The 22577-nt window shown below is 47.5% G+C and overlaps 1 protein-coding gene and 1 long non-coding RNA gene across 3 annotated transcripts in view; both read right to left on the bottom strand.

Moving 5' to 3' along the window:
• LOC110474371 (fibronectin type-III domain-containing protein 3a) overlaps nt 1-11298 on the bottom strand; it is a 39153-nt gene extending 27855 nt beyond the window's left edge. Inside the window, exons 1-2 of one of the 2 annotated variants that reach the window (XM_021537740.3) lie at nt 11161-11298; nt 6515-6605 (exon numbers count right to left, since the gene is read on the bottom strand). The gene's annotated coding sequence lies outside the window, so the exon portion shown is untranslated. Of the gene's footprint in view, nt 1-6514; nt 6606-10874; nt 10898-11160 lie in introns of those variants that run through there. The other variant, XM_085570605.1, reaches the window with a different exon arrangement.
• A 2481-nt stretch (nt 11299-13779) lies between these two features.
• Nucleotides 13780-21600, bottom strand: LOC146763266 (uncharacterized). Its single transcript, XR_014952473.1, has 3 exons — nt 18664-21600; nt 17295-17373; nt 13780-16868 (listed from the first exon to the last, which is right to left on the bottom strand). It is a non-coding gene; the product is annotated as an uncharacterized LOC146763266 (long non-coding RNA).
• Between the last annotated feature and the right edge of the window lie 977 nt (nt 21601-22577).

Raw genomic sequence — 22577 nt, 5'->3', positions numbered from 1 at the left:
GCTCCCTGGGAGCTCCTGAGGGCTGGCAGATATGGGATCATCCCACCCCAAGTCTGGAAACCATCAGGGATTCACACCAGACAGTTGGAAATGCTAAAATTCACAGAATTCACAGAATGACTAGGTTGGAAGAGACCTTAAAGCTCACCCAGTCCAACCTTTGCCCTTGTCTCCAACCCAGCTGCCTCCGATGGTTTGGATCCCAAGTGGAATAATGAGTAATTCCAGGGCACGGGAGCAGTTACAGACAAATGGCTGGAATTTGGGTTTTTTGAGGTCTTTTCCAACCATAATGACTCCAGAAATGTTTTGTAAACTCCTGGGAAGAACTCCCAGTATTCCTGGGCCTCCTTTAGCCATTTCCAACATGCAGCTCAGGATGAGGCACCACGTCAGCTCTGTCACTTCCACTTCAATGACACAGAAGAAACAACTTCAAAATTGTCACAGCAATATCTGGAAGAAATGCTCTGGCCAGAAGAATCTTCTTGGATAAACACATCACTCCTGTTTTATCAAGGGTTTTTGGAGCAGTCACCACTTCTTTACAATCTACAATTTACAGACGTGTTTCTCTTTAGGCACTGACAGTGAATTTGCCAGTATTTACTACAGACATGCATGTGTATTTCTTAATGGTAATAGAAAAGAAATAAGAAAAAATTAATAAACTGAAAAAACCCCATTTTAATTGGATTGTATCTTTTAGTCATGTTATCTATTGTGCAAATGTGTTGCAGTATTATGGATTTTGTGAGTTTCAAAGTTCCTGTTATCTCAAATTAAAGTATTTCCCTATTATATTAAAAATCTCTCTCCAGAAAGATCTCACACAGACTTTAAATGGGAGGAACATTGCAGACAGGCATGGATCAGCTTTATTCCACTGTCCAGAGAAGAAACCAAACAGATTTCATAAACAGTGAAAAATAAAGTTTATAACCTCAGACAGAAGCTGTCCCAAAGGCTGATTTTCATTACAGTAAGTGCTGGAATTAAGATGAGAAAGTTCCTATTCCAAGGAGCTTATTACTTAAATGGAGACTTTATATTTTTTTAAATACAGCATGCCTGAGTTAGAAAGAACAATATGTACAGGAAGGAGAGCCTGAAATTCAGCAGGGACTTCCTGATTTCCAGGTTCAGTGCATAATGCAACCTGCCAGCCCGACCCTAAATTTTCATTTATTGCAGGAAGTAAACTAGTCTAATATTGCTCTTTACTAAAAGCAGTATTGTATAAACAGTTAAAGCTTCACTTACACCTTTTTTTTAATGACAGAATTACTAATTAGTATTATAAATATTACATAATATAAAGAAGTACGGTAAATATATTTTCTCTGAGCAGGGGGAAATCCCATGCTCTCTGATATAGAATATTATTTGTTACTGCCATGCCTTAGAATTCAGATCTCCTACAAACTGAAGCTCTATTTTACACTTCACTCTGTCAGTTCAGTTTTCCATCATTCATCTCCAAAGGCTGTTAAAAGAACAACCACAGAACCATCCCAAAGCCATCCCCAACCTCAGGCTAAGGAATAACCTTGTCAAAAAGATCCAACCTTAATTATGACTCCTAAAAAACCCATATACGCCCCACACAATTCTAAAGCAGAAAAAATTGGGGAAATAAGACAGAAGCTGCCCTCTCCCACCCAAATGTTTCCCATAAACAGCATTAAGAAGGTGTTGAAGGTACCATCCCACTCCTAAAATAGTTTGTGCCACAGGACCACACGTGAGAGCTGCTGGGTGGACTGGGTTTACTCTGAGCAAGATGAAGGCAAGGAGAGATTTAACAGAAGCTCGGTTACAGCCTGAGCTCTGAAGGGACCACCCCTGCTCCAAAAGTCATCTGTTCCCCACTAAATCCATGTTTTGATTAAAATCCTGGAAATCATTTCTAACGGTCCCCAAGGGAATTAGGCCACAGCATCTTGTGGGAAGTTTGGCTTCCAGCCAGGAGGGCAACACAGCCTTGAGCCTGAAAATGTTCCTCATGATTTACCCAAGAAATGGGCTCAAATATTCTGAATATTCAGAGAACCTGCCTGAAAATGTCCCTCATGACTTACCCAAGAAATGTGCTCAAATATTCTGAATACTGAGAGCTCACCTGAAAATGTCCCTCATGACTTACCCAAGGAATGGGCTCAAACATTTTGACTATTCAGAGCCTGATCCAGGGGTAGCTTTGACCCAGTAAGGTCTGTGACTCCAGGAAAGCTTCTTGGAATAGGAACTTTCTCATCTTAAATCCAGCACTTACTGTAATGAAAATCCAGCCTTTGGGACAGCTTCTGCCTGGGGTTATAAACTTATTTTTCACTGTTTATGGAATCTGGTTTCTTCTCTGGACAGTGGAATAAAGCTGATCCATGCCTGTCTGCAGTGTTCCTCCCATTTAAAGTCTGTGTGAGATCTTTCTGGAGAGAGATTTTTTAATATAATAGGAAAATACTTTAATATGGAGTCACAAACCCCATATTTGACCTCACCAAAATTCCAGCCCATCTCCTCACACACAAGACAAGGCTCCCGCACTCTGCTCCAAGCGTTTGCATTCAGCACTGGCCAAATTACAGGAGGATTTTTAATTTACTATTAACTCTCATCTCTCAGGCCACCCCGAGACCTCAACGCTCCTAAAATCCTCCCTGGAGGATGACTAAGACTGGGATTGGAGCCCTCATTTCCCAGACACCAAAACCCCTAAAATCACCCAGAAGCAGCAGACCCAAGCCAGCGAAGCCACGGGAGCTCTGAGCCGAGGGATGGGATCGACTTTCACCCCTCTGGATCGGGTTCCTGGGGGAGTGTGCCAGGAAAGCCATCAAACAATTGTCCCCTGCAGCCTCCCCAGCACTCCAGGATTGTTTTCCAGCCTGAAACTCCATCCCTCAGGATTCCAGTGCCCACCCTCCAGCCTTACACTCACGTTTTTCCAGGGGCTGCACAATTCCCTGCTGCTCTTCCCAAAAGAAACTCCACTGGAAGAGCTGGGAGCTCTGGGCAGAAAAGCACTGTCAATGCCCAGAGTGCATTAATTTGATTTGAGTTCTTATTTAATATTATGCTCATGTTAAGGCCATGCCTGCCCTCAGAATTATTCATTCAGGAGGCCCATAAAATTGGCAATAACAGTTTCTATAATGCAAACATGACATGACTTTTAGATAAATATTTTCCTTCGTTGTTTTAGTTCTTTTTTGGCTTTTCTGTTATTACCAGAAAAGCAGAGTTGAATCCTGAGCACTTGTATTCTGCTTCCTAAGTGACCAGTTCCATAAATCAAAATCCAGGAGTCCCTGAAAGGTCCTATCCCTAATCCCAATCCTGCTTCTACAAATATTCAGAGAACAGAGCACCTCAAAGGACTGAGCTATTAAGGTGCTTCATTCTTATTTCAGCTTAAAAAATAAAGGGATTAGGAATTTTCAAGCTGCAAAAATGTTGTTACCAAAAAAAAAAAAAAAGAAAAAAGAGAGAAAAAAGAAAAACATAAACCTATCTTTCTTTCCACCTGTTAGGAAGGTGACTCTTTCTGGAATAAGCCAAGGTGCTCATTTGAACATCTTAATGCTACACAAAGCAAAAGCTTTCAAACTTAGATGAAAAAGCCTTTATTAAATGCAATTTAACAATGGGCTTGTTTTAAATATGATTTTCCAAGTGTAAAGCTGTGAATTTAAAACATTATTCTGGTTTTTTTTAGGCCTTGAAGCAAACCAGTTTATTTACATATTAACACATTACTATGGAAATTCTGTATCCAAATGGTTCTCTAAATCACTTGGAAGCTATGGAAGTAACAGACACCACAGTCCATGGAAAAGAAATCCAAAAAACTTCTCCCCAGAGGTACAAGACAGAGCACAAGCCCTGTGTGTGACTGGAATTCTCTCTTGGACCTGAACTGGTCAACAAAAAGGCAGCTGGAATTCCCACCTGGAAGTACCACAGAGCTGAGCAGATGAAACAAAGAATTTCCAAGTGTGCCAAGGTTTGCCAGCTGGGAACTGCAAGTTCCTACAGGGAGCTGCACCCTTTCCCAAGGCTCTGAAATCCAGGAGAAGGATCTGCACAGCTGAGCACAGCTATTCTCCATGGGACACATTTGTCTTGAAGTGGAAGGTACAACTGAAGGCATTTTATGGTAATTTTTTTCCTCCAAAATAAAAAAGTTCTGCCCATTTACCAGATTGCAGGGGAAAAGTTCAGTTTGAAAGGCTGGAAGCAACCCAAAGGAATGGCTGCTGTGTGTGCAGACACGTTCCCTCCAACAGGAACACATCATTCCACAGCACCTTGTTCATCCCAGTCCCTCCCTCCAGCCAGGAACACCCAGCTCATGGCAAGGAATAAATATTAAAGGATTTTAAAAACTTTTTTTTAGAATCTTTCAATGAGAATCAGGAAAAGTGGGGAATTTAAGTGCACCCTGAGCTTGGCTGCTCTGCTTTGTCCTGTGCCATGTGTGTCCAAACCTGGATGAAACCTCCTAGGATTGAGCCAGGAAAGCACCAAAACTGAGCCCTATTTAGTGCCAGAGCTGGGTGATACCTCCATGAATTTGGGAGCATTATGGGATGGCAGACACACACAGCTGGTATGAGACAGAGGTGATCCAAAAGCTCTTTCCCAAATGCTTGCATTCTGCATCTTCACTGATTTATTCACTTTAAACTTGACTCAGGGAGGGCAATCATGCAGATTATAAAAACCAACAGCAACCAGGACATTTCCAGGAGAGGTTCCCTACCATGAGACAGCTCAGAGCAGTCAGCTGCTGTCTAATCCAACAAACAGGAGGAAAATTAGGATTTCACAGGTGGAACAAACAGGAGTTTGCACTCAGGTTTCTGCAGGCTCTAAGGAAGCAAAGGCTGATTTTCCACCAGCTCTGATCTGCAAATCACCAGTGTTGGATGCAGCACAAACAGGCCTCTCTCATTAACAACCAGGACTTCAAAACTAAGCAGAAAACCCCAGCAAAAGCAAAGGATTTCTTCAAATTGGAGCAGATTAAGCAAACTCTGAGCAAGGAGGAATTATTTTGATACAGCAGCTGAAGATTTTTCCTTGCACAACACCAGAGGTTGGGGCTGTAACACTTTAGCTGAGCACTGGGTCGAATTAGGCTGGTTAGAACAGGTTATGCTTAAACCCAGGGCTAAAACACACCAATAAATGAGTGCAATTACCACAGCTGAGCAGCCTCGTGGCATCAGACCATGTGCATTTTTTTAGTTCATGGAAAATGCAAGGGAGAAATGCAAGTGTGAGATCATCCCCATGAGGCTGGAGCAGGAACACTTCCCTCAGTCTGGCCAGGACCAGCACAGAATCACTGCCACAGCTCAGCTGATGGCTGGCAACACAGTGAAATAATTCCTTTCTCTACCTGAGCTTTGAATATTTATAAATGACAATTTACAATAGACCAAAAGGCTGTTTACATAATATCTTCCAAATCTGAATAGTTCCTCTAAATAATTTTCACCCCTCACATTGAAATGGACAAAAATACATACCTGGGTGACCAGATTAAAGTTTTTTTCAAGCAGGATCTGCTTAGAACCAACAGGAACATCTTGCAAGTCCTTCAGGAGCATAAAGCTCCTCCCACACAAACATTAAACTGCCTTCACTCCTGACTGGAGATAACAAACCCAAGTGACATCAGTGGGCACTTAAATACCTCATCCAGCAGAACTGAAAGCAACTGATTCTCATGGAAGAGATATTAATGCTGAAGTAATTTAATAAAGGGCATGGAAGAGCAGATAAAAATACTTCATCTGAATTAATAAACCTGGAATTAACCTGGTTAAATGCTTTTCCTCTCAAAACACCTCTACAGATCCAGGGAGTGCAGCATGATTATCACTTCTTTATCTCTTGTATGAAATCCATCTGCTGATCATGTTTTGCTTTCCAACACTCCTCCCCAGGTTTTGACAGATTCCTTTGTGCTTTTCCAGCAGATCAGTTCCCTGACCTGACCAGTTCCATGAGAAGGAACTCAGTTCCATGATCTCCAACTAAAACCAAAGGATCTGAGCAAGGCACTACCAGAATGCTGTCACCCACTCCAGCTGTTCTCTACACAGGAAATGCATCTGGCTAAAAACAGAATTTACTTTCTTTATCCAAAGCCAATTATGCAATTCTCTCCAAGAGAAAACTTCCAGCTAAGTGGGTGAAGGGAGAAGAAAGAGTAAGAAATGTGAATACAGAGACAAGGCTGCCACCCTACAATATCAATAATGTTCCTGTGGAAGCAGAAACTCTTCTTGCCTCAAGAACTCACATCAGTTCTTCCTTCCCTAATTCATTTTTTCCCTTTGATAAGAAGTTTTCCAGAACTTTCTTCCAGAAAAAAAAAAAAGTCCTAGGTTTAGAGGTCTGTCAAATACATTCACTTCAACTTAAACTGTTACTTAGAGACTTAATGAGAAAATAAAAATCATAAAATCCAGGAGAATCCTAAGTTCTGTGTAATTACCGTTGTCACTTCTCTGACTTGGAATTCCTCCTGGTGAGTGCTCCAGTGCCTGCTGCAGAGTGAGCAACGTCTGCTGTCCTCAAGCTTCTTTCTGCAGGCAAAAACCCCACATGTTCATGTTAGTGCCTTGGCAAACATGAAATCTGCAGTAAAACAAGCTGAAGGGAACACCAGAGATCCATGGAAAGAGCAGAAGCCAGGAGGTGACAGGCAGTGGTAACTTCACTGGGAAGTTCTTTGGATATAACTGGATTTATTTAGTTACTATATACCTGTTCTATTCCTCTGCATGGCAGTAAAGACAGAAAACTCAGGTTCCAAACATACCCAAATTTAAATTGTCATGCACACATTTCCCGTCTGATAAGGGACATAAAAAGACATATAAAGCTGGAAATACAACCCCAGTTTGCTGTTACAGGGCAGCACAGCTTTATTCTAGAAACTGCTCTACTAAAGATGCTCCAACAGAAGGAAATGAACAGCTCCAGGAGTCGTTAAACCACTTCAGATGTTGGATTTAATAATGTAAAAATCACCACCTTTCTCAAGCTGCATCCAGCACTAGAACACTTCCTAAACTGAGCCTTCTTTTGGCCTGCAAACACATGAAGTTTTTGCAGGGATCAGTCAAACCCCAATATTGCTCTTCATTGAACTATTAAGGCTGGAAAAGGTCTCCAAGATCATCCAGTCCAACCTGTGCCCAACCCCAACCAGCCCAGAGCTCTGAGTGCCACCTCCAGCCCTTCCTTGGACACCTCCAGGGATGGGGACTCCAAACCTCCCTGGGCAGCCCCTTCCAATGCCTGGCCACCCTTTCCATGGAGAAATTCCTGCTGAATCTCTAAAGATAAGGCCCAGGCAGGTACAGGGTGTTCTGCAGTTTTACTGAAATGCTCAAAAAAAAAAAAATCTCAGTCCTGGTGGCTCCTCAGGCTGCCTGGAGGAGCTCCCACACAGCAATCCATTGTCATTGTCACCCAAAAGGTGATACTGTCTTCAGGTCACACTGATGACATCACTTGAAGATGCTTCTGAAGTCACAACCTAACAAATGTTCCTCCTGAGCAACTTCAAATGAGACACTGGAAAAATATTGAATATAAAGCATCAGGCCTCAGAGTGAATCCTGGGCAAAAGGAGGCATTTTCCACATCAATCAAGATCCTGGGAACAAGGGGAGATTTACATTAGGATTGAAAGGGCCCAAGGGCTGGGAGCCAGTGGTCTGTCTGTGCTGGTCAATACACAGAAAGGATTGTGTTAGCACCACTGAAAGAATAAATTATCGCTGCTTTTACAATAAGCTCTTCAAGAATGCAATAAAGAGTTCAGTGTGTGCTCCTCACTCAGGAATCCAAAACTTTTCAGTGAAGGTCTGGCTTGCAGCAAAGATAACAGCTGAAAACCAACCATCTTGACCTTGTGAAGCTCCATGACAATGTGCTAAAAACAGGTGAAAAATGCACAGGTTCTTGCTTCCACATCCCCCAGCCTTGAGGCCAGAGCCTTGAGCAACCCCAGGTTTAAATACTGAAAGTTCAAACCTGATGCTTTCAGACAGACCACAATTAGAAGTGAGAAATGTAATTTTTTTCCTTCAAGACTCTTGCCTCTTGCAGGATTACTAATATTGAGGTTTTCTCATCTGCTTTCAGAAATAATTTTAAAATTCTTCTCCAATTCAATGAAATCATGACAGGAAATTAAGAAAATATGTTCCTAGGGAAAGAATTCTTACAATATTTCATAGCAGCTCCTGACTTTGATGAACAATATTATAAAAATGTCTTCTCGGTCACGTATTTCCTTCTAAATCTGACAAGTTTCCCACTTGTGGAAATAGCAAGTCACCAAATAAAAATGCTGCTCTTTCAAGCTTAAAAGATAAATTTTGATTTGCATGAAATTCACCCAAGGCCAGGCAGAACGAGTGCAGAATACTGGAATTTCTCCTGTCTGCACAGTCCATATGAAGTGTTTGTTTTCTAAGGACTCGCCAAACCTTTCCTAAAAATAAACATAAAAGATGACAATTGTTGGCTGGGCTGGGACAAGCCCCACAGTTAACAGGACACCAATGCCAACCCCCAAAAATGACAACCAAAAGGTCATGAAAAGAGTTATACAGAACATTTATATCCAGATTTGGTGTCAGTGCAACATCAAAGAGAGATGCAGCTTCTGATCAAGGCTTGTGGCAGGAAATGGATTTGTGTAGACAAAGTTATCTTTATTCTCTCTCAATGTGAATCCACCAGGAGTTATTGTTTTAAAGCATTCTAACATCCAATTCCTCAAAACCACTGAAGAAAAATGAATTACCAAACCACCACCAAAAATCAGCTGTTTCAAGAGAAGAGCAGGGCAAGGTGGCATTTGTGCACAAGGAGCTGGAATAATTCCACTGCATTGTCAAAGTGCTGCTTCATTCCAGCTGAAGCCAAGTTTTCCAAAAACTTGCTGCAACAATCCTGAGCTACAGCTGAGTGAATAACTTGTAAGAGCTTGCTCTAGGAGCTGTGTGAGCCGTCAGTCCCAGCCCTGTTTATCCACGGGCTGCCCCATGAAGGATCCAAAACAGAGAGATCTGGGATCCAGTAAATTAGTTCAGCTCTCTAGAAAATGAGATTTATTTGATCCCAGCTGAGAACAAAAGATTCCCAGACAACAACAGCGCTCCAAAACTTTCCAAGATTTGGAAACAGGAAGGTAAAAAGCCCAAAGAGAGAGGAGAGTGTAATAGCTGGCTGCTTTTCAACACCCATGATCACACACTGAGCCCTGAGAAAGTCAACATCTTTCCTATTTTACCACCTTATCCTCTTTCACAAATTACATAAACCAAGGGAAGGAATGCGAGTGTGGGAAGCAACTCAGGCTGCGCTTACTTACACAGATACTGAACCAAACACAAAGTACTTTCTTCTACACTGGATCTTAACTCCAAGGTCAATTTATTGGCTTAAAATACAGAGAGGATGCTTCCCTGGTTCAAATGCTAATCTGAGGCTCAGGAAATCTAGATTCAATTCCCTGCCTCACCACATACTTCCTGTGCGACCTTGGGCCATAAATATTTCGGTGCCTCAGTCTTTCCATCTGTGACTGAGACAGTGTTTCCCTATTGAACGGAGTGTTGTAAAGATAAATACATTAGGAAAACATCAGGAATCACAGGCCACAGCCATAAGTGCAGCGGGCTGTTGGGGAACTTATCTGTGTGTCAATATTCCCAATCGGGCAGCAGGGAAAGCAAGGAAATGCTGCCAATGTGAAAAAAATTAACTAGCACACGACAGAGAGAAGACAAAGTAGCAGCAGAACGGTCAGAAACTGAAAGCTCCATTATTAATTACAGAAAATTTCCATCATTCCAACCAAGTTTTGAACAGAAGTGAGACTCGGAAACCAGCTGGGCGAGCTGCTGAAGGGAGCAAATACACCTGCCATCATTGCATTATTTCCCTGTTTTCAGAGATTATCGCTTCAGATTTGAGGGGGCAGAGGGACTGCTGAGTCTGGGGTCAGAGAATCCCAGGGGACTGTCCCCGAAGGGAAGCACCCGCTGCTGATGTCCCCAGCCCTTTGCGAGCCACATAAACAGCAGCGGGCAGAGCGAGTGACCCCAGCGGGGTCCCCACTGCTGCTGCCCCAAGGCGGAGAGGGGGACACGGCGGGAAGGGGGAGGGCAAAAGATGGTCAGCAGGCAGGCAGGGGCTGACAGGAGTGACCTCCCCCTGCCCCGAGCCCAGGAGGACGCGGGGGAGGTGTCTGGGACCGGAGCTGCGGAGCAGCCAAGGGGAACAACTACAAGGCTACGTGGCATTCGCAGGCAGCGGCTGCCGGGGAGGGAGCACGGGGGGGCGGCCAGGGGGGACCCGGGGGGGACGACTGCACATCGCAGCCCCTCCTGCCCCACCAAGCAGGAGGATGGGGGGGGAAAGGGAAAAGAGACGGAGAATCTGAGCGCAGGGGAGCGGAGCGGGAACGGGCTGGGGGAAGCGCGACCCGCGGCGCGGGCTGGCATTAACCCCATCCGGGCAGGCTCGGCCGGAGCCCCCGCTCGGCCCAGCCCGGTCCCCGCAGCAGCAGCGGGAGTGCCGTTAGGAGCGAATCCCCAAAACCGCGTCCCGAACCCGCCGGGTGTCCCGGGGGATGCCCGCGCTGCACAGGGCAGCGCACCCGGACAGATGCCGGCCGTGTCCCGGACACCCGGAACGCTGCCTGCCCCGCACCCCGGGCACCCCAACCCGGGCACCACATCCCAGGCACTCCATCCCACCCCGGGCACCCCATCACATCCCATCCCACGCCATGTCCCGGGACATCGGATCCCCCTGGATCCTGCCCCCACCTGCCCCTTGCGCCACGTCCACCCCGGAGCTGCCCCGCAGCCCGGGCTGTCCCCCGCCCCAGAGCACCCTTCCCGTGCCCGGGGTCCCGCCTGTCCCTCCAGCCGCCCCCGCCCGGCTCCGCGCCGCCTCCCGCCCTCCGCTCCGCGGGGCTCCGCTGCCGGCACTGCCCACCGCGCCCCGCCCGGGCACCGCCGCTCTGCGCCGCGCCGGGGAGCAGCGGAGCCCGGGGAAGGGGGCTCGGGGAGCGGACCCCGGCCGCGCCCGTGCGCTGCCCCCGGCACTGACCGTGTGCCCCGCGGGCTCCGCCGCCTCAGCGCCCGCCGCCCGCCCGCGCCGCCATCATGGAATGCGCGCACCGCGCCTGCGCCGCCGCCGGGCGGCCGGGGGCGGGCGGGCGCGCCAACCACAGCCCGCGTGGATCCGCGGCTCCCGGACACCGCGCCCGACGAAAGCTGCGCGGGAGGGCGGCCGGCGGGCCGGGGCGGTGGCACCCGGGGGTGGGTGTCCTGTCTGGGCGCTGTCTGTCCCTGCCGGACACCGCCCGCCACCCCCGGGCACTGTGCCCTGGGCACTGTCTGTCCCCCTTGGCCAATGTCACCGCCAGGCACTGTTTGTCACCCCAGCGCTCCATCTGTGTCACCAAACCGTGTCCCGCCCCCCTCGGGGGTCTCCTGTCTCTGTCCCCCACCCCGTGCCACGACAAGGATGAGTGGGAGGTTTCCACGATTTGGGGGGGTCACAGCGCGTTCCTGACCCTAAAACTTTGCCATGCCGTAAAAAGCTTGGATGGTTTGTGAAAGTGACGTGACAATCCTGAGGGAGCAAAGAGAAAAGGAAGGAGAGGTGTCCTCGCTGGTCGTGCCAGGGGAGGTTTGGCTGGATATTAAGGAAGATTTCCTCATGGAAAATGTCCAGCACTGGCAGAGGCTGTCCGGGACACCCATCCTGCACAGAGACCCCGTCCCTGCAGGGATTCAAGATCCCGGTGGATGTGGCACTTGGGGACACGGGCTAGTGGTGGCCTTGGCAGTGCTGGGGAATCTTGGACTCAGTGGTCTTGGGGCTCTTTTCCAAGCTGAATATTCCTGTTATTCCATGATCCTGCAGCTCCATTTCCTCAGAATTCCATGGAATTCTCCATTCCATGATCCCGCAGCTCCATTTCCTCAGAATTCCATGGAATTCTCCATTCCATGATCCTACAGCTCCATTCCCCCAGAATTCCATGGAATTCTCCATTCCATGATCGTACAGCTCCATTCCACGGAATTCTCCATTCCATGATCCTGCAGCTCCATTCCCCTGGAATTCCATGGAATTCTCCATTCCATGATCCTGCAGCTCCATTCCCCCGGAATTCCACGGAATTCTCCATTCTATGATCCTGCAGCTCCATTCCCCTGGAATTTCATGGAATTCTTCATTCCATGATCCTGCAGCTCCATTCCTCCATTCAGCCTCGGAGCATCCCAAGCCCGAGGGATGCAAAGAGGATCAAGGGCAAGGCTTGGAAAAAAGCCCTCCTGGGCTGCAGAGCCCCTCTAGCACATCCATTTTTTTTTTTTCCCCTGTCAAATAATGTACCAATAAATCTTACACTCTTCACTTTATTTCCACCAGGAAGTTTACACCAATATATTTCCATTAATGTGTTTTAAAAAATGCGCCTCAAAGTTGCTTAAAGCAGCGATTTCAGAGATATTCTGTGTACAATTCAGCTCCATGTGGATGTAAAATAAATGTGACAGCTGTGCTTTTATACAAGCCCCACTAAACTGTGCATCACAGCAGAAAAAGGTCACACTTGACATTTATATGCAATATAATAAATGTGTATATATAATCTATATAATAGACATAGAAAGACTAACCTTTTAAAATGAATGGGCTTGTGTTTACCCCCCAGATTGATCTTAGATGCATTCATAATGAATACAGAAAATTTTATGATGAATAGAAGAAATTGTTCCTTAATGTCAGAGAATTTCTCTCTGGAGAATGCTGGAAGGGGTTTATTTGCCAGAACGAACACCCTGTGCTGGACAGGACTAAAATAAATTCCCATCCATCTTTTTTAAACAATCAGGCCCTGGTAAGAAAGGACAAAAGAGGTGGTGGCTGCTGAATTTTTCAGCAATTAGTAGGTTACCTTGTTAAATAAAGGCCAAAACAACTCTCAGAGTAACTTTACCATTAATTTTACTCATATTGGCCCATAAAATTGTGAGTATATTCCCTTCTAGTTGGGAGCAAACAGTGAAAGAACAAAAAATCTGTTGCATCTGAAAAGCAAAATTTTATAGCCGAGTCCACAGCAATTTCCAGGTGGAAAAGGCAGGAGAAAGCTTTTCCTCTTAACAAGAGAATGGGTAAAAATCTCTGCACTGAAATTCCTCTTCTTTCTACCCCTTCCACAAGTTTTCCTGCACACATGTGACTCCTGGCCTGATTCTTTTCCCTGTGGAATAGTCTGGATCAGCACATCCCGTGTTTCATTAGGATTGATAAGAAAATATAAATTTGCCTATAACCTAGATTGAAACCTTCAGACAAAGACGTAGGGGAAAAATAATCTGCTCCTTTGTTTTGAGTCTCACGGTGCTTTTGTCCCTGATATTAAACTCTGAATTTCCCTGATGACCCCAAAATGGAATTCTTTCATTCCAGCTCCCATTCAAGTCTGGGAACACCTCAGGAAAGGTGGAAGACCAGACCAGCACAGGATTCAGTGAGTGCAGACCTGTTTTAGGAACAAAAAGTTGGTTAATAATTTCACCTTTGAGAGAATTCCTGGAATTTTCAGCACTCCATCTCAGGAATCTTAGAACTCCACAGGCCCTACCTAATCTGCAGTGCCCTGGGGATTTCATTCTGTGAAATCTTCGGGCTTAAAATAGTGAAAAATTTGGTCTTAAAAAGTGAAATATTTGGGTTTAATTTTTGTGAGATCGCCTGAAAGTGACCCACCAGATGGGATTTGGAAATCTGGAGCGCTCTGCACCAAATGAACTTTGCTGCTGAAAGCAGAGATTCAAGGACTGTTTTGACTTCCCAGGCTCGGTATTTATCCACTGCCAGCTAAACCTCACAAGTTGTGACTAGTGGTGGCTGTGATCCCCCGTGGTGATGTCCTGTGCCTGATATCCAGAATAAAGGAGGTCCTTGGGAGGGAATGCTGAGCATTCTTTGCTCTGAAATCTCCTGGACCTCCCCGCAAGCTTTGATAAGGACAAGAATTCCTTTGTAGGTAATAATGCAGTGCAGAAACATCCTTTTCCCTTAAATCAATTTTTTCCTCCTTAAATTTCCATTCCAAATGCATTTTATATCCTAACAAGGTCACTCCAGCAAGGTGGTGGAGGAACTCCTGGGGTCACAGCTCATTCCCAATGAACCTCAGGGTGAAAGATCTCCAAGCTGCCCACAGGCTCCAGGGCTCCTTTCAAACTCATGCCACAGCTGTTCCCACACCGTGGAAAAGAAATGACCCAATGTTTGCTGCCTACACCCAGCGTGACAGGGAGGGAAAAGCTGTTTTTTTACAGCTGGAACTGGGAAGGGAGGTGATGCTGGAGGCAGGGGCGGGATGTTCCAGACGGAAAAGCCGCACGGGAGGAATATTTGGCGTGAGGAGCACGGTGACCAAATTGCCTGGGAGGAAGGTCTGATGAAATGGGTCAGGAATTACAAAGCTGAGGGCAGCTTTAACTCGATTTTGAAATTCCTGGAGAGCCACAAGGACCGTGCGAGGACGGCGAGTGGATGGGCAAAAGTTGGATTTTGAGGAAATTTTTGCCCAGATTGTTCTTTCAGTCTGGAAAGGAAGAGGGAATTAGTTTGGGGGGTGGGAAAGAGGAATTAAAAATAGCAGAATGTAACATCAAAGAACTCTTGGCAAAAGGAAAGGGAAAGAGAAAAGAAATGGGAAGTGGAAATGAGTCAGGAGGGAGGAAAGAGGACAAATGGGAAGAAATCTGGGCTCATAAAGGAAGGGCAGGCTCTGAAATGGAAAAAAAATGGAAAAGAGGGGAATTGAGGAGAGTCTGTCTTAACAAAACAATGGCAAAAGGCAGTGCCAAATGCATGCTCATTCTTCCACTAGAAAATTTGGAATTGCAATTTCATTTTTAAAATTTGCTGATTCGACTGCCTTAGGTGAGTTAATAAAAATAAAGGGGCAGGGGGAAAGAAAAATATTAAAGAAATGGAAAAGAAAACCCTTTGACAGAGAGGGGAGAAAAGAAAGATAAGAAGAATATTGCAGTTACAACATATCCCAGTCTGAACGTGGGTTGGGGAGCTTGAATAACAAAAACCTGGATGCACACCCCCCTCCACGCCAACACCCCACTTATCAGGCGGGTTAGCAGCCATCCTGGAGTTTTAGTTCCAGCCCATAATAAAAATGTTTGTTTTTCCATCCTTGGACTACAATAATACCCATTCTGGTTATTTGAACTCGTGTCCAGCAAAGCCTCCCCTCTCCTGCCTTGGCTGGGAGCTGCGAGCGCGGGCTTGGAACGAATTCCCTCGGTTTTCCCTGGCTCCACACAAACTCCTGCTGCCTGCACTCCAGGAGGGAGCGGGGCAGGACAGCCTGGCAGACAAACTCCCCTCCAGCAGCACTTTGCTGGGAGCTGCAGGAGCAAACAGCCGAGCTGGAGCAGGTTTTGCACTGCTCCTTCCACACCCGGAGCGTTTTCTCCAGCTGTGGGGTCAAACCAGCGCTCCGGGCTGTGGGTTTGGGGGGCAGCACGATGGGAAAAGCCTGGAGGGCATCGGGAGAGGGGGTTTTCCTCAAAGGTCACACGCCTGCCCCTCTGCAGGTGCCCTCATCCCTGTTCCATGGAGTCGAAGAATCCCGGGATGGTTTGGGTGGGAAGGGACCTTAAAACCCATCCAGTTCCACCCCCAGCCAATGGCAGGGACACCTTCCACTATCACAGGTTGTTCCAAGCCCTATCCAACTTCTGTTCCTTTGATGTTGAACCACAGAAGCAAATCAACACCAGCAGAAATGCTGTAGGGTTATTAAACACCCACTAAACAAACAGGTGACACTGGCAGGGGCACAGGGTGGTACCAGCACTGGTGACCTGTCACTGAAATGGAGTCATTTTAATTGAAGAAATGACACCAAGTTTGGAGATTTTCTTCTGGGTTCAGTAATATTTTCAGAACCCTCTGCCCCCTCAGTAGTTTTCAGTTCTGGTGGTGCCTTATAGCAAAAAAGGGATGCATGAAGAAGAAAATACAGGTGTTTGTATCAGTATGGACAGGCCAGTAGGGAAGGCAGGCAAGTCTGGCAAGTCAAGGGGATGGCAGTGCAGGTGGACACCACATTTTGCTGTCTGTGCTTTTTCTCCAAGCAGGACCCAGAACCCCCCAAGAACTCTCACTCCAAACCAGGACCCCCTGTGGCACAGACCCGCTCCCATAAAATCAGCCCCGAATTCACAAACCTGCTGGCACAAAGTCACCATAAAAACCAAACCAAAAGCCCTCTGCAGCCCACAGCAAACACTGCTGGTGTTTATGGCAGCTGGAGGTGGCGAGGGATGAAGTTCAGCACTGGGGAACACCTGGTTTATGATTCCTTCACTCGTTACGTGGCAGAGCCCACGAGCAAACACTGCATGTCCTGACCTCGAGCTGCTTCCACACCTCCCTCTGCCCCATCCTGCAGGCTGCAAGCACAAAAGGGGCTGTTTGGAAAAGGGAATTAAAACCTGGCCCACTGAAGATCTTTCTGTGAGCAGGGAGGAAAAGCTGAGCTCGCTCTCAAGGTGGGGCTGGAGCTCCCACCTTGCCACTGGATACCTGTAAATGGTAAAAAACTGGAGTAGGGAAGTTGCTCCTCACTTCTCTCAGCCCCAGTCTGGAGCTGCTGTCACCACCATGTGAGGAGAAGGCTGTGGAGCACCTGCCTGGTCTCTCCCACCTTCTGCAAGGTCTTTCTGCCCCGTTTCTCCTCAATTTATTCAGCGAGGGCCCTGATAGGGATCAAACATCTCATTTCAGTCCAGTTCCAACCACTGGCTCTGTTTAGCCATAAATCTATAACTCTTGCCCCAAGCCAAGAAACAAACAAGACAGAAAAAAAAATAACCCAAATCCAAACAGGCTGAAGAACTCTGTGCCTCAAGAAATTGTTGGGAACAGGCAAGTCCAAGCAGAGGCCTTGGGAAGCAACACTGGGGCTTCTGCTCCAGAGCAGAATGTTCAGCTGGGAAAAACAGGATCTCCTTGTGGGATGGAGCCCATCCTGCCTCCCTCCCTGGTGCTGCAGCATCCCCAGAGCCCAGGGAAGGTGCAGTCAGCAAGGGCAGGCTCAGGAGCAGAGCTGCTGCCAGGTGGCTGCAGGGACAGTCACAGCTGGCCCACCACAGGCACACCAGGGCTGGGTCAGGTCTGCTTACCTGGCAGTGTGCTCACTGCTCCAAGGACATCAAAACAAGCAGCATGTAAACATGTTAGAGCTGGAGATGCTCGTCCTTGCTGTGATAAAAGAAAGAAGGCAAAATAAGTTCATTTATAAGGTTCTTCTAAATCAGAGTGAAGCTGTTTAACAAACCCTCTCCAATGTGCTTTCCTGCTGCTCTGCACAAAGAGAACATTTCCAGGATGCTGCAGAAGCACCAGAATCCTGGGTTTTTATCCCAAAGAGGGGATTTCACTCCCTGGGCTGGGCAGGGGCTCATTTCCCTGCATGGAATTCAGCTGAGAAAGGTCTTTGGAGGGCAGAACAGGCACCAGAGCCAATGTCTGGAGAACAGAGAGGAGGGGAAGAAAAAAAAAAAAAAAAAAAAAAAAAAAAAAAAAAAAAAAAAAACGAGGGAAGAAAGCAAGCAGAATAAATCTGAATTGTAACAAAATTGCAGCCTGTATTGAAATCTCCCCATTTGGAATTGATTTTTTCCATCAGACAAAAGGCTGAGTTTAATTGTCGAAACGCTGATCTCTTTTTTAACTTGATCTGAAGGGCACATCCAGGGGAGCTGCAGGTGAACCCTGAGCAGTGGAGGACTGATAAAACCTGAAATATTCCTGTGTCAGGTGTAATGTGATGCTCATCCCTTTGTTTAGTTTGCTTCCTTCCTGCTGGTCACTTGGAGCAGGTTTCCTACCTTTCCACAGGTTCACTTGTTTTTCTGGCTGCTGCCTTTGTTTTAACTCCCCCCACCTCACTTTTAGGGCATGAAGAAACCCTTTTCCCTTCACCTTGGCACCAAAATTTCCCTGTGCATGGAAGGTTTGATGTCCATCCCTGGGCTGAGAGTGCTGGAAGCTGCAGCACCTTTGGGAAAAGCTGCCTGATCTCCCTGCTCCCTGTCCACATGGGACTCCAATTGTTTCACTGCAGTTCTCCATTGTCTCTCTTCAGAGCTCTATTTCTTTCCTATCTGGCATTTTCCTCCCTGTCCCCAAACAACCTCTTTTACTTGCTCTCTCCTACAATAAGCCCATTCCTCGTGATTGTTTCCATTCCCTTTTTTTGGTGGGTTTTTTTTTTTTTTTCATATTTTTCACTTGATGGAGGCCTGGGGGCCCCTGCTCTGTGCTGGGGTCTCCTCTTACAGCCACAACTCCCCTTCCCATCGTGGGGGTGTCCTCAGCACTGCAGAAGGGACTCTCCCCACCCCAGTGAGCATTTTCTGTCTGATAGATTTCATATCAGTGCACAGCTCTGAATCAGGTCTGGGATGAAAATAAGAAGCAGCCACATGGTATGAGGCACCCGGGAGCACTTCAGGCTAAAGAGGAAAAAAAAAAAACAAACCAACCCACCCAGCAAAAGGAAGAGATGCAGCTGTGAAGAATTCAAATATTGGCTCCTCCAGGAAACCTCCACGCTGTATCCATTACTGAAATCTATTTATTTCTTTGGGGCTGATGATCTCCAGTTTGAGATTGGCATGGATCTGGTTTCCCACCCTCAGAGGGAAGGTCCAAGCATGGATATTGCATGGGAGGTGGTGGCACAAGGAGGAATCCTCAGCTGGCAGAGCAGATCTGTGGGAGAGAACCTGCAAGTGGAATTATCAAGGACACTTTAGGAGAGAAAGCAAAATAAAGCCCCAAACTGGCCCCTTCCCACTTTCCCCACCTTCTCTTGCTATGAAAAAATCCTCCTTGCTGCTTTCCCTGCTGCTGTGCCTGGTGCTGGAGGCTGTGGGAGTGGGGAATTTCAGGGAGCCCTTCCAGAGGCTCTGCTCCAGGAGTGCTGGCTTTGCCATTTCCCTGCTCTGGAAAAGGGGCTGGTGGCTCCAGAGGCTGCAAATGGGGCCTGGAGCAGCTGCCAGCTGAGCTCATCCATGGGGGTTGATGTGGGGATTGATGTGGGAATTGTCTGTGATGCTCCAGTGGTGAATTTTCCAATCACTGTGTGAAAAGCAGAAGGAATAAAGAGGGATGGAAGCAGAGTGACATTTCCTGGTATGTGCCTTGGAGCTGTCTCTGCAGGCCAGTGCTCCTGGTGCTCCTCCTGAGCTGGTGGTGAGCTCAGGATGAACTTTTCTGCTGGAATAGGTGATGGAGAATGGCCTGGTGCTCCAGCATCAATCCCTGCCCCTCTGCCTCACTGACACACCAGGAATAAATCACTTCCCTCTTGCCAGGGCAGTCAGGGGTCCCCACTAGTTAGGGGTGAGATAAGCATGACAGGATGAGGATAGATCTGTGTTAGAGCTGTGAGAGGGGGCTGAGCAGCTCCTGTGTGCCAGGAAGGGATTTGGGACCCCTGATCCCGGAGTTCCTCTGCCTTGGAGAGGATTGGGGTGGCTGAACCCCAGCAGTGGCATTGCCCCATTCCCGCCTCCTGAGACCAAGTGTTTGAAGCACCTCCTTCAATACCAACCTTGGAATGACTCTCTTTGGTCTTTATCATGCTCAATATTCCTACTGGAGCTGAGGGAAAGCCTCCAGACATGGAATATTTGTACCTGTGAGTGGCCTCCTGTGACAGGTCACCCTGCAGAGCCCCCAAATCCTTCCCCCAGTGACCTCGGTGGCCTCGGTGTCTGTTCCAGCAGCTTCTCCAAAAACAAACACACGTGTTGAGAGAACTCCAGGACCCTTGTTTCACAAAGAAATGAAGCAATGTCCTTTTCACTTCCCCTCTTTGCTGTTACTTCATCTTTTCTCCCCCTAAGGGTGCCAGCAGCGTCCTCGGGCAGCGCGTGTGGGACACGCAGGGCTGGCCTTTGTCACCGTGTCACTCAAGGAGCTCTGCTAATCCCTGCTCTTATCCAGGGTTACTGGGCTTTAAAATCCTCCTTCTGATGGATAAAATGCTGTCAGTGCCTCTTCAGGGGGCCCTGACCCCCTTAGCTTTGGGAGAGGGGACAGAAAACACCTCACCGACATCAGGGTCTTGCTCAGTGTTGCCTTCTCACTGCTGCCCCTGGCCTTCTTATTTATGTATTTCTGTATAAAATCCAGCAAAAACATTCAATGAAAGTCTTTAAATACAGATCACTCCATCCAAAAGGAGTTGAAACTGTGTTTGTGTGAGCTGGGATGGCACAGGTGATGCTCTCCTGTGGTTTTGCTGCGCTGAACTTAAGGAAAAGCCCCTGAAGTTTAACATAAAATAGAAAGAAACAAAAATATGCCCAAATTTGCTGTTTTCTCAAACAGCCCCAAATGTCCTCCCTCTCCCTACAACTCCTGCAGTTTGTATTGACATAATCCTTATAGTTTAGATAAAGAGCTGGTATTTTGTGGAAATTTCAATTTTCCAGGGAAAGAAGGGGCTGAAAAATTTACTTTTTTTTTCTTGTAACTGAATTACATTTGGGATTGAAACTTCAGCTTTAAATTTCTGTTATCACTCTCCTTGGTTCACAGAAGAACAGTATTCTCCCAGCTGTGTTGTTTTGTGCTAGATTTGATAGCTAATAAACCATATTTCTACTTTTCCCAACTTCCTTCTCTGAGTCAGTTTAGCCACGAACTGTGCCCTCTCTGAGTATGAAGTGTAAGAGCTGCCTCCTCCTCCAGCAGTTCTTGTTGGAGCACAGTTGTTTCAGAGGGACATCTAACAGAAATAAACAGGGAAAAACCAAAATACACAGCTCTGCTGAGGGGTCAGTGCTGGTGGAGGAGGCCACGAGCTTGGGCACCTCCCTGGAAGCCGTGGAGGCTGTGCCTGAGTTTACATAAACTCAGTGTAATATTGGATATTTGCTGGGCTTGTTTCACCAGCAGAATCCCCACCACGGGGAGAGAGTTATCATAATTAGACATTTAATTTGAGTTGAATCATTGGTGCCACTCTCTGTGGCTCTGGAGACTCCTGCTCAGCTCTGCCCTATGGCTCCAATGTCCTTTGACATGTGCAGATGCACCAGGGACATTTGCTGACCTGCAGAACAACCCCAGATTCTATTGATTAGTTTTAGTTTTAATTACAGTGGCAGCAAACTCGACCATCAGCTGGTGTTAGCAGCACAATTTGGATCTGGACAGATCCCAGGAGGATCTTCCCCAGGAGCTGAGGATGTGCAGGACTCTCCCCCAGGGCTTTGACATCCGTTCTTCAGCACCTCTGCTTCATTAGTTCACATCCTTGAGGGCTCTTTTTCCTCCCACAGGATATGATTAACCCTGACTGGAGTCACCACACTGCATCCCGAGAAGAAGACCCACCTGAGCTCAGCAGCCTGGGACTCCTGGAGCAGGTTTGGGAATCTGCTCTGGGGCTGGGCTGCCCTCCCCGAGGGCTCCCAGCCCTGCTCCAGCCTCTCCTCTGGAGCTGGGCACCACAAGCCCTTCCCCAGAGGTGAGGATGCTGCTCCAGCTTTGGAGGGAAGCTGCTGCCCTGCCCTGCCCTTCCCACCTGGGCACTGGGAAATGAGGAGGAACCCAGAGCAGCTCTGGAGTCCTGTGAGCTCTGGCACAGTGCTTCAGGTGATGGAGGACATGGGGAGTGTGAGAGGGGATGCTGCTGACAGGAGGCAGCGGCTCAAGGCCAGTTTGGGGGAGCTTTTCATTCCATTTTCCTTGAAAATTCGTGGTGAAAGGGCAGTGCAGCATTTTCCAGCCCTCACTCACGTAAGCAGCTTCCTGCCATGAGTAACGTGGGGAGGACAGGGCTGACAGAAGGGGCTGTCTCAGGGTTACTCAGAAAGGAAATAAAGCCTCGCTGATCCTGGGGCAGATGCAATTCTAACAGTCCAGCCACAGGCTGCCTTTTGCAATAACTGCTCCCAAACCCAGAGTCAGCCCTTTGCAGCCTTCTGGGCTGGTCAGACAAAACACCTGCAGGAACCTCCTGTCCTGATTGTCCCTGCAGCAAGGACATGGTGACATTCCTGTCTTGAGTGTCCCTGCATCAGGGACATGGTGACACTCCATCCTGAGTGTCCCCACAGCAGGGACATGGTGACATTCCTGTCTTGAGTGTCCCCGCAGCGGGGACATGGTGACACTCCATCCTGAGTGTCCCCGCAGCAGGGACACGGTGGCACTCCTGTCCTGGTTGTCCCTGCAGCAGGGACATGGTGACATTCTGCTTCTTGTCCTTGAACCCTCCAGGAGTTACTGGGGGCTCAGGGGCTGTGGGGAGCCTGTCAGAGTCATGCAATACCCTGAGCTGGAAGGGACTCACAACAATCACAGTCCAGCTCCTGGCCCTGCACAGACACCCCAAAAATCCCACCCTGTGCATCCCTGGGAGTGTTGTCCAAACCCTCCTGGAG

Source organism: Lonchura striata, chromosome 4A (assembly GCF_050655825.1).
Source record: "Lonchura striata isolate lonStrDom1 chromosome 4A, ASM5065582v1, whole genome shotgun sequence".
Classification (NCBI taxonomy): domain Eukaryota; kingdom Metazoa; phylum Chordata; class Aves; order Passeriformes; family Estrildidae; genus Lonchura; species Lonchura striata.
Note: the sequence above shows the minus strand (reverse complement) of the source record. Positions and strands in the feature narration are given on the sequence as shown.